Below are 17345 nucleotides of genomic sequence, written 5' to 3'. Positions count from 1 at the left end.
TTCAAACTTATTTCCCTTCTGATTTTGTTGTCAGAAATATGCAATGTGAATTCGTCCGTTCTTGCTTGCAATAGCCTATGTCATTTCGGTTAATGTTTGAAATTCGGCATTTCTCGTGTGATTTATCTAAGTGTATCCAACCGTTCGTATAGGGCTGTATTTTTAAACAGCGCCCTTTTTTTTGTAACAGAAAATAACCAAGTAATATGTAATAGTAAATAAAATATTTGAACAGGTTAATGTGTTCAGTTAATGGGATGGCTGTTATCAAATACAGCTAAAACGGTTTCTGAGGCTAATATAATTAAGGCTAATGCACCATTATGATTCACCGGTGAGTAAAATGTTTTCTTTATCAATAGTAGCAGTAGCAGGGCAGTCCCTCCTCTACCATCTACCTCTATTTGTCACGTGTTTGTTGACAGCGTGCGGACTGTTAGAAGTGGAGTGGGTGAAATTCGTTATAGGGCCGGATTTACCAGTCACCAACAATAACATTGAGCGAGTAAGGCCCGATTGTATAAACCATTTAATCTTAGATCAGAGGTTAAATTGATCCTTGTTTCAGCTGAACTTGGAATTTTGTGTTGTATAAAGTCTAATCCGAGATTAATTTGTCTCAAACTAAAGTCAACTTTGACTGAAGAAATTTCTCCGATTAAGTTAGATGATCCAAGTTCAGTTATTTCTTTTCTGTTTGAAATATACGAGTGACAGTTTGTGCAAATAAAATATCCATTATTATTAATATTAATAGATATGTTAGGTATATTTATATATATTTCTTTCAATTTCTTGCCTTAATACACAAACATTCTTATATTTTATAAGGCTCTATCGTGTTCAGCAGTATCAAATAACATAACCTATAATTATATTATGTTTATAACAACCATTAATTATTAATGGATATGATAGGTACATTCATAAATGTTCAATTAACTGTATTACTAAACGAAAATTGTCGTTTTATAAAGCTTTATTATGTTTAGCAATATCAAACACCATAACATGATAACAACTTGGAGAACAGTCAACCTTCTTCTTATTGTCCGCCATTATTTACATTGCAAAAAAAAAAAACCAGTGTCTCCAACAGAGTGTACGGAAAGTCGCCAAAAGGTAGTTGTAAAGTCGCTAGATTTCTCATTATCAACAAAGAAAGATCAAATTTTGTCACTATTGGGGTGCTAAAAAGGTCACTAAATCCCTATTTAAGCAATATAAAAGTTAAAAGAAATTGTTGTTGAAAAAGAGTTAAAATCGCTAGATTGGCAACACTGAACAAACCTGTATAACATGGTCCGCGCATCACGTATTTCACATGTTTATGCGATGTTGCCAAATCCTTTTCACGTGAACTTAGATTGCATTTGAACCAAGGTAATTTGATCGCAGAAAAGTTTTATACAATAGAAGAAGTGTCTGAACTCGGTTCACTTTTCGATCTTCGATCAAAGTTGATCTTTAGTCAGGGAGTTTTATACAATTGGGCCTAAGAGTGCCTGTTACGAGGAGACCACATCGATCAGCTGGACGGCAGGCTATAGCACTGCGACTTTCAGAACGTTCTGTGCGCCGAATATTGCATTCAGATCTTACGTTTCATCCATATAAACTTATGATTGTTCAGCATTGAATGAGGGAGACTATGTCCAACGCAGGACATTCGCCGAGAGAATGGTGAAAATTGTGGTTGACGAAGTTATGTTCATGAGTGACGATGCACTTTCCATTTAAATGGTTATGTTAATAAGCAGAACTTTAGATACTGGGCCCCCGAAAATCCTAACGAACTACACTGTGCGAAGGTTACAGTTTCGTGCACTGTGTCACAGGCCCCTACTTTGTTTTTTTGAGGAGAACGCGAACACTGTGACAGTGAATAGTGAACGCTACATCGAAATGCTGAGGACATTTCTTCAACCAGAACTGCGTAGGCGTCTACGTGGGATTGATAGACAAATTGTATGGTTTCAGCAAGATGGTGCCATGGCTCATACGTCAGAAAATTCAATGACAGTTCTGTGCCGCATGTTTCCAGGGCACATCATTCCTCGACGTGGCGACATTCCCTGGTCTCCCCGCTCACCTGACTTTACCGTCTGAGACTACTTTCTGTAGGGTTACCTGCAGTCCAAAGTGTAGGCCTATGTAAACAGGCCCCAAACAACTGACGACCTGAAGATTGCCACTGCCCAGGAAATCGTCAACATTGTTGGCGAAATGTTGGAAAGGGCGACACGCAACTTCAGGGAGAGACTTAAAGAGTGCATAGAGAGAGACGGACATCATTTGAAGAACATAATTTTCAAGACAATCTAAATGAATGTCAACAAAGTGGCATACATAGCCAGTTTTTTTTTTTTGGCAGTAATAGATCTGTTCTGGTAGACATAGCTACTGAGTTGTTTGCATTTGAAAATCGTCCGAGTCCTCTGCTGCACTTTGTAAAATAATAATAATAATAATAATAATAATAATAATAACAACAACAACAACCCTCGGATATCTTCTAGAGAAATAAAAACAAATATACCACCTTGGAGGATCAAAGTACCTTATGTAAATACAGAATTATGCAAATATCTAAAAGAACAATCGAATAAAAACATTTATCAACTACTGTTCAACGAAATCTGTGGAAAATATCCAAATTATCTTCATATTTAAATGGGTGATTCCAAAAATGAAGACGGCACTGCATGTGCAATAGTTTATCCTACCCACATCATGCTGCATACTTTACCAACATTTTATACAGTTTACTCTTTTGAACTATATGCAATTAAAAAGGCCTTTGAGAATGTACTAAAGCATCCTGATAGCGATCGGTATCTGCTCTTCACGGATTCTCAATCTGCCATAAAAGCCCTACATAACTCATCCTCTAAATCTCCACTGACCAACGGAATTTAACATTATTACACTGAGATCTACAATCAATCAAAGCAAATTATCGTAATCTGGATTCCTTCCCATCAAGGTCTGCATGGAAATGGGCAGGCCGATAAGGCAGCAAAAGAAGCAACCCGACTTCCTATACAGGATATGGAGATTGACACTTGGAATAGTGATATAGTCACTCACCTTAAAACAAAGTCAAATGATCTATGGTACTCCAATTGGCTTCAAACATCTACTAGCAAACTCAGGGAAATTAGAACTGCTTCCAATTTATCCTATCCAACTAAACATCTATCACGCAGGAATCAAGTTTTCATCAACCGACTACGTATTGGACATACCAAGCTTACACATGGTTATTTACTAAAGACGAAACCTCCTCCAGTCAGTAGCGGCTCGTCGTAAAAAATATAGGTGAAGTGCTGTTCACATACGAAAATGCATGAACAATTTTACCAATATAATGAGTAGGCCTAATATTCGTAAACTACATACAATTTTAATACTTCTAGAACACATGCAAACAAGAAAATTAATTTATTTCAGGACTCACCCAATTTATTGCATACCAAATCTATCCTCTATCTTTTAAAGCCGCAAATCTGTCGATAATGTCTTCATAAAATGTCTGAGTTTAACTGAGGGTGGAGAGTATACTTGGCTCGAAAACATGACGACCTTCCCTCATCCCCTTCACCTTTTAACTGCAGGCACGCGCAAGGGATAAACCCTTAGCTGAGTTGCCAATTCTTGAAGTCATTGTCATATGCAAAAGTTTTACAAACTGTGTTCCGTGAAACCCAGATTTTCAGCGATACCATGATCTTTGTAATATACGTTAATTTATAATTACTAAAGCAAAATCGGTATAAAAATTAACAAACTTACTTCAAAAACACTGTATACTTATATTTCCACTAATGTTTTTCCCAAATAATAAACAAAGATATTCAAAATTATATAATGTGTAAAAGGCTTATGTTACTCAAGTTTCATATTTAACTAAAGGTTTTGCGCGGGTAAAATTTTCGGAGAATTTGATCATAAAATAGTAATTTATAGTTCTGTTTACTCTCGTGTGCTATACAATATTTTATCCATTACTGATGTCTAAATTTAATTTCAAACTGTAGGTCATTTTTTTGTGATGTGTCGTTTGTGAAGAAGCTATAAATTAAAGAATATAAATTCTGTTGTTGCTAGTGTATTGGTTGCCATGGAGAGAGTGACTTAAAAATTTAATTCAATGCTATGAGTTAACTTTTAAGTCATTGCTATGAATAAAGTCATTGCTAGGTTGCTAAGGACGGTGAAATAAAGACCAGTTTAGATACCAGTTGTGAATAAATTCCTTGTGCATCCTTTTTTTCATAACACAAAAATCATACTAAACCACAAAATAACACACTTATTTCTCTGCTAGTTTAGTTGCCTGATGTCGATGCAAATTTTCTGTAAGCCTAAGAAATGTTATAAGATGCGAAATGTGAATTAATTATTTATTAATTAAGAGAATATGTACAGTTTTTACACCTTAAAAGTCTGTTATATAAAATACAATAAAACATTTAAATTTCTACACCAACTTCTCGTAAAAGAAGCTGTATTAGACCTGAAGTTATGATTTTTAATGTGAGGTGCGGCATTGGTTATAGAGATGTAAGTGGAAAACGGTATGAGTTTTTTTATCACAACTATATTTCTGAAATCCGTTTCTCTGATAATTCCGAAACTACTGGATGGAACCGAATGAAATTTTTCTGCATTCTTAACACAACGTACAATTCAGGCCAGAATCATGCACCTATCAAATTTACATTTATAACATTTTGTCTAAAAAAATAACCTATAAAATACCTTGAAAGTTTATTACAAATAAATTAAAAATATAATTAATTTCGTTAGAAACATGAAGATGTGCGGAGCTATCTTTAAGCTTCCAAACACACAAAAAACAAATATTTAACGACGTTCTATGAACTACTAGGTCATTTAGCGTCGATGGGATTCGTGATAGCGAGATGGTATTTGGCAAGATGAGGCCGAGGATTCTCCATGTATTGCCTGACAATCGCCTTACGGTTGGGGAAAACCTCGCAAAAAACCAAACCAGGTAATCAGCCCAATCGGGAATCGAACCAACGCCCGAGCGCAACTCCGAACCGGTAAACGAGCGCCTCAGCCGACTGAGCTATGTCGGTGCCTCACGAAAAAGTTAAAATTTGTTTGAGTTACAAGGAAATAATCAATTTGTGACATAGAAAATAGCAGCCATTTTGAAACATTACACAATTAATCTAAACTCATGTTAGAAAATGGAAAATGGCCATAGTATAGTAAAAATAGGTTGTTAAAGTATTAATTTGCAGCACTATATAAGTCACGTGTACAAAAAAGAATTGCAAATTATTATTTTTAGTGTTCAAAATGTATATGCCCCTTTAAAGTATCTAAGAATACTTAACCATACATAAAATTTAATAAAAATTAAAAAATAAATAATAATAATAATAATAATAATAATAATAATAATAATAATAATAATGCCTAAAACAGATCATACCTCAAATCTAATCCTCGTCCGAATCATCATCTGTTGATGCATCCACGTCAATCACAAATGGACCATTGTCGAAAACAAACTGTACACTGCGGTAGCTCTCTTCAATTTTCTCTACATGATTTATATAGTTTCTCCAGTTATTAACGCTTACACTAGCACATGCACTATTCAATAGATTGTGTATTTCATTTAGTGTTCTGGATTTAATATTTTGAGATGCCACTTTCCTCTTGATCTGAGACCAAACCATTTCAATTGGATTAAGTATGCAATGATATGGTGGCAGTCTTAGCACCACATGTCCATAGAAAGTGGCCATCTCATCAATTGCATATTTCTTCTTTTTTTCATTTAACGGTAATTGTTTATCTATTATTTCGAGAAGAACTGGTTTTATGGGTACTGGCTCAGGCACTGCAATATTATGACATTTCATAAATTCTATGATTGAATCTTTTTTCCAAGAAGTGTTTGGTTTTGGATTTAGCACACGACTATGATAACTTGCATTATCGCACACAATTACCGACGGTTCTTCTAATCTTTTCAGCACACAGTTTTCAAACCAGTCCTCAAAAATTTCAGAGTTCATTGAGCCATGATAATCGGCAGGAGCATTTTCCATCTTCTGACGAGTCGCAAAGAGAGCTCCGTCCACGAATCCAGAACGTCCTCCACAGTGCACAATTACAATTCTGTCGCCTTTCTGATTCGGAACAGACACCATGCAGTTCTCCGTGTCATCCAACCAGCTCTTCATTTTACATGTATTAGAATCAAACCATGTTTCGTCCAAATACACATCGTTGTATCCTTGTTGTCTATACTTTTTAATATCTTGTAAATATCTGTATCTCCATACAACTATTTCGTTGGTTTCAGATTTAAGAACTTTTCGTGGAACTGTTTTATACGAAAATCCCATGCTGCATAATAATTTTCTCACTGTTGTAACTCCATAAGGAAATTCAATATCACTTCCTGCTGTTTTCTCACACATTATTTCCGTAAGATTCTTTGCTGTTGGCGATATTCCTTTCGCGTAAAGTTCATATACTGTTCGACGAAGTAAATCACGAGTGAAATCGTCTGCCTTATCGAATTCTGTTTTAGTTCTGCTTATTTTCTTTTTAGTTGGTGTACCGTAAGTTTGAATATCTATGCCCGATATTTTTTTTACTGTAGTAATGCCAACGCCAGTTGCATCCGATGTTAAGTAAGTAAGATTTCTGCTCATTAAACTGCCTCCACTTTCGATTACCCTATGGATAAAATTCCTAACATTACTCACAATTTTAACAGTTTGTTTCCTTAGCTTCGTTCCTCTGCCAATAACATATTTTGTTTTCTTGGACGGTGTCCTTTGTTCTTGAGATGGTCCAGCATCTTCAGGTGAATTAGAAGGCCCTGGCTGCGGATCACCTACTCCACCACTCGTTAACCACGGCCGAAAAAAAAATCAGACATATCGAAACGCACAACAGTATGAAACAAGACCTCGACTAATAGCTGAAACGACGGACTGACTGTAAGTGGGTAAAAGCCACCAGGTATTAGAGGCAAAGACAGCTAGATTTGGCAATGCTGGGATCTATTGTATTTCTGCCACGCGGCTAGGGGTTGAGGAGTGGATGGGGGCTTATGAGAGTTTAACAGTTCCAAGAAAAGAGGCCGTTATGTTTCCGAGCCAAGTATAAACCCTTAGCCGAGTTGCCAATTCTTGAAGTCATTGTGATTTGCGAACGTTTTTCAAACTGTGTTCCGTGAAACCGCGATTTTCAGAAAGACTATATTATCTTTGTAAATATACCTTAATTTATAATTACTAAAACAAAATTGGTATAAAAATGAACAAACATATTTTAAAAACACTTTATATTTATATTTTCACTAACTTGTTTTGCCTAAATAAACAAAAAATGCAGACTTCTATATAATAAGTGTTAAATTCTCATGTTATTGAAGTTCCAGAATTTTATACTTAATTAAGAATGTTGCGCTGGTAAAATTTTCTGAAACTGTGATCATTGAATAGTTATATAATTTATAGTACAAAAGAGTAAAGTTAGACTTATCAGCTTCGCCTTGGGTGATAATTTCCACGAACGCATAAAGTCTGTTTACTCTAGTGTGCTATACAATATTTTATTCATTACTGGTATGTAAATTTAATTTTAAATTGCAGGGCTTTTCTTTGTACTGTGTTGTTGGCGAAGAAGTTCATATATATTCATTTTACTATTGCTAATATGTTGGTTGTCATGTAGAGTGATTTAAAAACATTTAATTCACTGCTGTAAGTTAGAAAACTTTTAAGCACTGCTGTGAATAATGTCATTATTTAGGTTGCTAAGGACGGTGTTGCTGTTGGCGATATCTCTTTCGCGTACTGTTCACATACTGTTCGGCGAAGTAAATCACGTATAAAATCGTCTATCTTACCGAATTATGTTTTAATTTGTTTATTTTCTCTTTAGTTGGTGAACCGTAATTCTTAATGTCTATGCCCATATATCCAACTCCGCCGGTTGCGTCCGATGTTAAGTGATTAAGATTTATACTTATTAAACTGCCTGAACTTTCGATAGATAGAATTTCTAACGTTAGACACAATTTTAACACTTTGTTTTCTTAGCTACGCTCCTCTGCAAATAAGATATTCTGTTTTCTCGACGGTGTTATTTGTTGTTCTTGTCGTGATGGTCCTGGATCTTCAGGTGTATCAGGAGGCCTGGCTGCGGATCATCTGCTCCTACACTCATTAATTATGGCCGGAATAAATTAGACATATTGAAGCGCACAACGGTATAAAAAAACACGTCGAAAAAGACACTGAGAATGGGTGAAAGCCAACAGGTAGAGGCAATGACTACTACATTTGGCAATGCTGGGATCTATTGTATTTCTGCCACGCGGCTAGGGGTTGAGTAGAGGATGGGGGTTTATGAGGGATTACCAATTCCGAGAGGCCGTCATGTTTCCGAGCCAAGTATACAGAGCTCACTGCCATATTACTACTGAAAACTTCTGCAAATGAAAATAACTATAAATAACTAATAAAATCACTAACGCAACATTATCTTTTTTCTTTCTCTTATTAGCTTTCATTGCTTCTTTATTTGTAACTTTTTTTAATTCTGTAAATTGCCATTGTTTGTTTGTTTGTGCATTTGTTTTCTTTTTTCCTTACTCTGTTATCTTTCATCATATACTGGGTGTTCAGTTCAAAGTGTGTCATGGCTCGCTGTAGGCCGTCATGTGGCTAGGCGATGAGCCTAGAGAATTCAATCTTCCTACACTTCCACAGAGGTGTATAACCTATGAGGCAGAGAAGTTGCCTAGCAAGTACGGCGTTCATTCTGAAGAGTATGTACCGATACGTACGGTAACGCCGGTAGTGGCAGGAATGTAAACTGTTTGGAAATACGTACTGTCGGGATATGGGGAGAGGGTTAAGACGATTACTTACGTATTTGTTGACATTAACTTCGACGGTCAACATGGACACGGAGCATTTGATTTGTGTTGTGGAATGTTACCGTACGCAACCGATGATAACAAATACCCTGCGTACGACTTGCCGGCGCAAAACACAGTTCGAAAGAGGCTATGGTAGCACACAGACCGTACAGACCGCCATCTGTTGCTACGACGTTCAAGTTATACCGTACACGTTCTCAAGTTCAGATTGAAGAACGCCTTAAATAATAGGCAACTAACATATAAGCTGAAACTCGCTTCAAATCGGTGACCCAACAACAGCGCCGTCATGACACACTTTGAAATGAACACCAGTATTTGTTCTTGTATTGTTTTGTATGCTTTGTCTAATGGCAGGCAGCCTCTAATTTGAGGAAGCTCAATGAAATAAAAATAAAAAAATAAGCAGGCCGAATTCTAATAAATTATTCAATTTCTATGTGTTTGTGTGTCAGCATTTAATACTGGTCTAGCTATAAAATAGCAGGTCTAATCTCCTTTTCTAAATCTAAATGTACGGAATAATATCTCGAAGACAGAAGATGTGAAAACGTTCGCATCTTTTATTGTATCGGTATTTCAACGTATGAGCGCGCTTGGGTATTGTCGTGTCGACGTCATCAACAATGGCCGACAGACACGACAAGAGGGATCGTTGCCTTGGAAACACTATGGTTTGTAAGTTTCTTTACAAGATGTATGGAATGTTTCAAACTGCGAATAATTATTTAATGCTCCGAGGCTCTGCCCTTCTGGCAGGGGCCAGGGGCTGCAACCCCGCAGGACCTCGGCTAGGACGCGGATTCCTGGCAGGTGCTGGGGGCCGAGGCCCAGCGTATCCTGCAGGACCCAGGAAGGGAGGACCTGCGGTTGAGGAAGGTGCATCACGGTTTTCGTTGGGGAGGCCAGATTTGGTACAAATTGTGGGGATCGTTGGGGCAGTGGGGTTGGGGGGCTACTACCTGTGGAGTAGCAGTAGTCCAGCGGAGAGAAATGATGCCTCCACGCCCCCTGAACCTGTCGCTCCGCCTTCATCGCCTACTCAGTCATCCACATCTCACTCCCAGTATTGCACAAGATTTAACCCTTTCTTACCTATAGATACCATATGGCAATAATTAACTTTATAGCATTTATATACTTGTGTGTTACATATGAAGGTAAAGTTTGCTGGATAACTTCTATTTCAATACATTTTCATCAATATAGTTTTGTTTCAAATGTTGCCACTCCCGTAACTTGGTCACTGAATTGGTCCTAATTGTTTCAACATGGATTGCTTGTAAATTTAATTTGGGTTAGAAAGGGTTAAATACTTTTACGCTCCCCCCTCCACAGAAATACGCCCACAACCAGTGACACTCAGGGGGAAGCAAAGGCGTCACCTTCTACAGTATTATTTACCTAGATGATCACGCCAAATACCAACAATTATTGCCATTTAATCATATTACGACTGAGATGGAAGTGTACATGTACATTATCGTTTATCACACGATTTCTTAAAGTCACCCCCTCACAGCCACCGCCATCTTCACCCATACCGCCACCACTCCCGCCTCCCCCTCCCCCCGTGGTATTCTCAAAAAGGGTACACGGAAAGAAGGTGTCAGATGACAGGAGCGTTCCATGCGGCGCAACATGTTGTAGGGCTATGTTATGTCATATGCTACAGTTGATTACGTTTTCCCGCTTGTTGGTTTCCTGTGCGTGTCAAAATTATATTTACAATTATTTTGTATAACCTAGTATAATTCAATATTTTCTTACCACATAATTTTATTTAATTTACAATAAATAATAACGTATACCTGTATAATATTGAGCGATTCCCCGAGATGGGTGGGGAAATCTGCAGTATGCAGAATATAAATACGAGTAAATTGAATGTTCATGAACCTAAACGAGAACTTCGAGAACAATATGCACGAATAAAAAAATAGGAAATATGTCGAAAGTGAATATTGCTCTCTCTAATCATTAGTATTTAAGAACTGTACGCTAAAAACAGGATATGCAGCCACCAATGTGTTTTTTTATAGGGAAGAGACTATCGAGATTGAATTCCTTGTATTTTTTCTGTAGTTGCAGAAAGATCAAATGCAATTTTTAATAGGATGATATAATATGATCGCAATAGTATAACGATTTTGTAGGTTAAGAACATACATTTTTGAATACTGTGTGGGATGATTCTGAAAATTTGAACTTAAAACATGGTTTTAATAATTAGGGTACAGTACATTAAAAACATTATTCACGAAAGGGATTTCACTAGGGATCGTCCTGGATAATAAACATCCCAGTTTATCGAGAGTTTACTGCAGGCGTAAACTTCGGAGACTCCTACAACTACTGCATATAATCTAAGCTACTGCGATTCACCCCTTGAGGTTACTGTGGTCTTTATGGGGAAGACGATGTTCCCACACTTTCCCTCACTTTCGCTTTTAAAGACGTTGCCGCGACAACGACCACGATGGTCAGAATGTAGGGGCGGAGGGTTTGTTACCTCGGCCTGCGACTGCACTACTACTTACAGTCCATGAGGATTTACTTGTCTAGTCCCTTTTAGAAAGAGAGAGAATGCTCACCATCTCTCTCTACCCTCATTTATGATGGTCGACACTCCTTCAAACGACCACGAGTTACCGGTGGCGGTATTCTCTTCCTCTTCAAATTCTGACTCCACTCCGCCAGAAAGTTCGTCCGTGTCCGTGTCGTCCAAATTGAGTACGAACGAATAATAAATTTCCATCTACAAGTCCATCCTTCGCCCAATAAAATTTTTCAACTTTTTCTATGCGTTCACAGGCCTTCCTCCAATTTTCTTTCGTCACTTTTGCAAGTGCGCTCATTTTTACCTGTTACACACGTTTTTTAAGAGTTCTGTTCGGGCGTTTCTTTCCTGGAGTTCGCAGCACACTTCTACTCCGCTTTCTAGCGCTTCCTTTTGGTTTTTTTTTTTTTTTTTTTAATCCTGTTAACACCACGAGATGATATATGTGTCGCTGCAGCAGTACTTTCGATAAAACTCGGCACAGATATTGTTTGTTTTCCGCATATTCTCCAGTAAAGAATTTATGTGCATTAATAACCATGTTCATACCGTCCGACTTCAAGGCTTTCCCGCGTTTTCCCATATTGCCTACCATTATTATTAAATACAAGAGCACAACACTCATTACAATATTTAAGGTAACAGTGAAACCATGTATCTCCGAAAACATTTTAATTTGTGAATTATATTATATTAAATTGGTACAACAAGATACAAACTCGTCCACACCTGTGGAGTAACGGTCAGCGCGTCTGGCTGCGAAACCAGGTGGCCCGGGTTCGAATCCCGGTTGGGGTAAGTTACCTGGTTGAGGTTTTTTTCGAGGTTTTCCCTCAATACGAGCAAATGCTGGTAACTTTCGGTGGTGGACCCCGGACTCATTTCACCAGCATTATCACTTTCATTTCATTCAGACGCTAAATAACCTGAGATGTTGATACAGCGTCGTAAAATAACCTAATAAAAAAAAAGATACAAACTCACTTCACTATTCACAAAATACTACTAACTAATGAACTCGAACAACCCCGAGACGCCACTGAGAGATCCACTAATTGGGTTTGCAAAAGTGTGAAGGGAGAAGGGAGGAGAAAGGGTATTCCAAGAATTGTACAAAAGGAAACCTCTTGCCCGTCACATCTGGTGGCAGTCGGTAGACAAGGACCTCAGACAAGGACAGTAGAAATCACGCCAACTTAATCCTCATGCACTGTACGTGAAACACATTAGACTCTTTTTTTCGACTGTAAGTCTAATCACGTACAGTACAGTATTTACAAAACATTCAGAACAGAGTATTGTCAAGATATTTAACTCACCTGCCAGCTGCATTATTAGTCTGGTAGCGCCGCAACTCCCAAGTCAGAGTCAGAATCGACGTCATCGTTGTCGCTATCGTCGTCAGAAGAATCTTCTAAATTTATGATGACGCTGTCATGAATAACGTCCAGCAAACAGTCAGTGTCCCACATGTGTTGCTCGATACTTTTAATATGAGAGACATAGTTCCTCCACTGTTCGGGCGTCACATCGTTTACACTGGCTTCCACAAGCTCCTGCACCCTATTTAAATTAAATGTGTTATTTTCTACCGCAACTTTTCTTTTAATCTGGCTCCAGGTCTGTTCTATTGGGTTAAGTTCGCAATGATACGGGGGTAAACGCAGCATTTCATGTCCATATTCCTTCGCCATTTCGTCGATTATGAATTTGGGCTCATAGAGAGGACGGACAGATTCCACTAGTTTCAACAATTCAGTCTTAAGCATGGAAGTATCCCATTGTACGCCCTTGCTTGTCAGCCAAGACTGAATTGCTAATTTAGTATTGTTTTTAGTTGGAAGTCTTTCAGTTTTCCTAGAATGGATAGTCGCGTTGTCCAATACAATGACACTGTTTGGTGGAATGTGCGGAAGAAGCATCTCTTTGAAATATTTCTCATACATGGGACCATCCATCTCATCATGGTAATCTCCATCCTTTTTTCCGTGGTACACCAATTGGGCTCCTGGAATGAAGCCGTTCTCGGTACCGGCGTGAACTAATATAATGTGTCCACCTTTCCCTGATGGCAGCTTGTTCCCTGTTGTAAGCAATTTCCTTCTTGCATCTAATGCTGAGGTTATTGTCTTGTCAATCCAAGATTTTAAAATTGCAAAAGCAATTAGGTTTATATCTTTTTTTGGTTAAAAAAATTAGAATGGATAGAATAAAGGAAATAGATGTGAACGAAAGTAATTAAGAAATATATAAATAAATAGTGAAACAATTGTAGTGTATGTGTATGTGTATATATGGTTCTTTCTTTTTCTTGTTATAGATGTAAAATTATGCATGGAAGAAAGTAACAAGTGTAGATGTATGGAGAAATACGAGGAAAGTCAACATCCCTTAATAATAAACAAATACACGGAAAATAAAATACCGGAGAAGATTGCAAAATTAAAAAATAGAAGGAAGGAAGCATTAAGGGAAAGTACAGTTACTGAGCTGACTAATAAATTCAAGTTTGGAAGGTACGCTTTGTCTAGACTCACAGATAATAACATATTTGACTTAGTTAGAAATTATTTGGCTATCTTTTTTATTTCTAAATTTAATAGTTTTGAAGGTACGTCAAAAGAATATTATGAAATAAAATTAAGGAATGAAGGCTTACCTACGAGAGAGAGCTTGTATGAACTGTATAAATACTTTTGTAAGGAAAGTGGTATGGAAGAAACTAGAATTAGAGATGATTTAGATACGCTAGCTGCACATTGCAGAGTGAAGAGGGAAGTACATCTTAGGAAGGTAAACCAATACTGATGGTACCAATATTCTAGAATGAGTTGAGTCTTGCACAATAACTGAAAGCTAGTGCAAGACAAAACAAATATGTTAATAGGTAAAACGTACAAATTGTATTTAAATAATTATATATCTTTGTGTAAAATTGTTGTATGTAATGTGTCTGTGATCTATTATATATAATAAACCAAACCAATCCAAGATTTAGAAGTAGTGGAGCCTGCGTTTATCCAGGTTTCATCAGTATACACAATACTTCTGTTCGCAGCTCTATGACGTTTGATAGATCGCAGATAGCGGTGATGCCAAGCAATAATATCGTCTCTGTCTATCAATAATGAGTCTCTCTTTTCACAAATTCAAAACCCATGTCAATTAAAAGCCGTCTCAGTGTAGATAATGATATGTTTTGAAGATCAGGATCAGCGTCGAGAACAGATTTTAACTTTTTTAAAGTGGGTAACTTATTCTGTCTATAGAAACTATGAACTTGCCTTCTAATACCAGATTGAGTCAATGAATCATGTAACTGCAGCCTAGTCTTCTGATTTTCAGGGCTTGTCTTCTTCACTGGAGTTGATAGTTTTCCAGCTGTAAGGAATTCTTTTTTTATCGCAAGTACTAGCTTGTACGAAAATCCGGTAGCATCTGCAGTCTGAGCCACAGAACAAGCGCCACTGTTCCTAAAGTACTTATATACATTCAGCACTATTCCTCTCTCTTTGGAATTCAGTACTCTTAATTTCACACTTAGCTTATTGTAACATTCAGGCGATTTCTCCATATTTACAAGTTGTTAACTACCTATTGAATGATGAAAGAGTAATGGAACGGAGAAAAATTCTCTCCGGCGCCGGGATTTGAACCCGGGTTTTCAGCTCTACGTGCTGATGCTTTATCCACTAAGCCACACCGGATACAACTCCGACGCCGGTTAGAATCGTCTCAGATTAAGCTCCAACTCTTGGGTTCCCTCTAGTGGCCGTCCTCTGCACTACGTCATAGATGTCTATGAACGCAGGACCGAAGTCCACACATGTGCTGAGGTGCACTCGATATGAGTGACTATTTGGCCGGGATCCGACGGAATAAGCGCCGTCTTAAATCACGAAGTGATTTACGCATATCATATATATTATTATAATGTACCGAAGTACATATGATATTTCCATGCAGATATTCTGCGTCATCAGACGATGAAAGAGTAATGGAACGGAGAAAAATTCTCTCCGGCGCCGGGATTTGAACCCGGGTTTTCAGCTCTACGTGCTGATGCTTTATCCACTAAGCCACACCGGATACAACTCCGACGCCGGTTAGAATCGTCTCAGATTAAGCTCCAACTCTTGGGTTCCCTCTAGTGGCCGCCCTCTGCACTACGTCATAGATGTCTATGATGACGCAGAATATCTGCATGGAAATATCATATGTACTTCGGTACATTATAATAATATATATGATATGCGTAAATCACTTCGTGATTTAAGACGGCGCTTATTCCGTCGGATCCCGGCCAAATAGTCACTCATATCGAGTGCACCTCAGCACATGTGTGGACTTCGGTCCTGCGTTCATAGACATCTATGACGTAGTGCAGAGGGCGGCCACTAGAGGGAACCCAAGAGTTGGAGCTTAATCTGAGACGATTCTAACCGGCGTCGGAGTTGTATCCGGTGTGGCTTAGTGGATAAAGCATCAGCACGTAGAGCTGAAAACCCGGGTTCAAATCCCGGCGCCGGAGAGAATTTTTCTCCGTTCCATTACTCTTTCATCGTCTCATGACGCAGAATATCTGCATGGAAATATCATATGTACTTCGGTACATTATAATAATATATACCTATTGAATGTTTTGAAACACTGCACTAGATTATTAGGTCTATGTGTTAAGGCTATAATATATTATATATATGTGTACACTTACACTATTTCACTAAACCACAACGATTCACTTCCAATGGTTTTTCTTAACGCTATAATATATGTATATAGGCTACACTCTCACTACTACACACACAATAATATCAGCGGGCAATGTTTTTGAAGCAGATAGCTCAGTAGCTTACTCGGTCAACGACAGAGTACGACTGACTTGAAAGAGACAAGGGAAGAGTGACACTTTGCAACACGGTAGGATGAATGTTGCTAAGTTTCAGGTATAATCCCAAACCCCAGAAGGATCTGGAGACGAAATATTGCAGCAATGCACGCTATTCCTTTTCTTCAGTAACCTCAAGGGGTGAATCGCAGTAACATAGCTCGCTGTCGAGGTTCCATATGTTTTTATTAATTTTTCTTTTTCCTCTTCCAAAATGAAACTATAGTCAACAATTCCTTACTTGAAGTAGTTACTTTTATTTAATAGCTAGCACTTTCGAGGCCCAGTTTTATTACTTATATTTTTTAACATTTAAAGCATATATTCAGAATATTTCGGGACCTGATTGAAGACAAAAATTTTTCCCTGGTTTTACATGTAGGAACATAACAAAAATTTGTCATTTTTAGTTGTTTTTAAGAGTATTTAATATACTAATACACTACGTATATCCTCAATGTTTATATACCGAAAAACAAATGCACGTGCAAAGCGCATCCCTCATAGTACACGTGCGCTATCTGTTGGTGCTAGTTCAGGATATCCCTATTTGAGGAAGCTCAATAAAATAAAAATAAAAAATAAGCAGACTGAATTCTAATAAATTATTCAATTTCTATGTGTTTGTGTGTCAGCATTTAATACTAGTCCAGCTATAAAATAGCAGGTCTAATATCCTTTTCTAAATATAAATCAAGGGAATAATAATATCTCGAAGACAGAAGATGTGAAAACGTTCGCATCTTTTATTGTATCGGTATTTCTGGCGCTTGGGTATTGTTGTGTCGACGTCATCAACAATGGCCGACAGACACGACAAGAGGGATCGTTGCCTCGGAAACACTATGGTTTGTTCTCTTATGGCTGAATGTAAGATGTTTCAAACTGCGATGAAAGTGTTGGTTAGGGGCTCCGCCTTTGCGGCAGGAGCGTGGAAGGGTGCTGGA

Source organism: Periplaneta americana, chromosome 16 (assembly GCF_040183065.1).
Source record: "Periplaneta americana isolate PAMFEO1 chromosome 16, P.americana_PAMFEO1_priV1, whole genome shotgun sequence".
NCBI classification, from domain to species: domain Eukaryota; kingdom Metazoa; phylum Arthropoda; class Insecta; order Blattodea; family Blattidae; genus Periplaneta; species Periplaneta americana.
The sequence above is the reverse complement of the archived record's forward strand: the minus strand, read 5'-3'. Positions refer to the sequence as shown.